This window comes from Ictidomys tridecemlineatus, chromosome 8 (assembly GCF_052094955.1).
Source record: "Ictidomys tridecemlineatus isolate mIctTri1 chromosome 8, mIctTri1.hap1, whole genome shotgun sequence".
Lineage (NCBI taxonomy): Eukaryota > Metazoa > Chordata > Mammalia > Rodentia > Sciuridae > Ictidomys > Ictidomys tridecemlineatus.
The window spans coordinates 146,830,730-146,831,558 of record NC_135484.1 but is presented as its reverse complement, the minus strand read 5'-3'; the positions used below and the strand labels follow the sequence as shown (position 1 = coordinate 146,831,558).

The window sequence follows — 829 nt, the reverse complement described above, 5'->3', positions numbered from 1 at the left end:
AATCAAACCCACTAAAATGGCCACAATTACAAAGGCAACAATACCAAATGCTGGACAGTTAAACAACTGAAATTTTCATATATCACAGGTAGTTGATGGGGGGCATAATGTAATACAAGTAGCTTAAGAAATTACTGGATTTTCATCCACATACACGTACTCATGTATACCTTAAACTTCAGCAATTCTCTTGGGCATTTATTAGGAAAATAATAGGCTGGGGTGTAGCTCAGTGGTAGAGCACTTGCTTAACATGCATGAGGCCCTGGGTTCAATCCCCAGCACTGCCAAAAATAACAGAAATAATAATAATAATAATAATAATAATAATAATGGCTACAATCACCAATTAAAAAAAGAATCAAAACTACAAGAATGTCCACTGCAGTTTCATTCTGATTAACAAAGCATTGGAAGGAGCACAAATGTCCATCAATGGGTGAACAGATAAAAACAATTTGTTTGGAGGCTGGGGTTGTGGCTCAGTAGTAGAGCATTTGCCTAGTCCATGTGAAGCCCTGGGTTTGATCCTCAGCATCACATAAAAATAAATAAATAAAATAAAGATATTATGTCGAACTACAACTAAAAAATAAATATTAAAAAAATTTCTTGTTCTGTCCATAGAATGGAATGCTACCCAGCAACAAAAAGGAATCCAACGACTCAGACAAATCTTTTTATTTCTTCATATTAAAGATTGAACCTAGGGATACTTGGCCACTGAGCCACATCTTGAGCCCTTTTTGCTTATTTATTTTTGAGACAGGGTCTTGCTAAGTTGCTTAGGTCCTCTTTTAGTTGCTGAGGCTGGCCTCAAACTTGCAAT

The 829-nt window shown here is 36.1% G+C and overlaps 1 non-coding gene across 1 annotated transcript; it reads left to right on the top strand.

Annotated features, from left to right (window-relative positions):
* Window positions 1–215: 215 nt before the first annotated feature.
* Window positions 216–290, top strand: Trnav-aac (transfer RNA valine (anticodon AAC)). Its single transcript has one exon. It is a non-coding gene; the product is annotated as a tRNA-Val (tRNA).
* The last annotated feature ends 539 nt before the right edge of the window (window positions 291–829 follow it).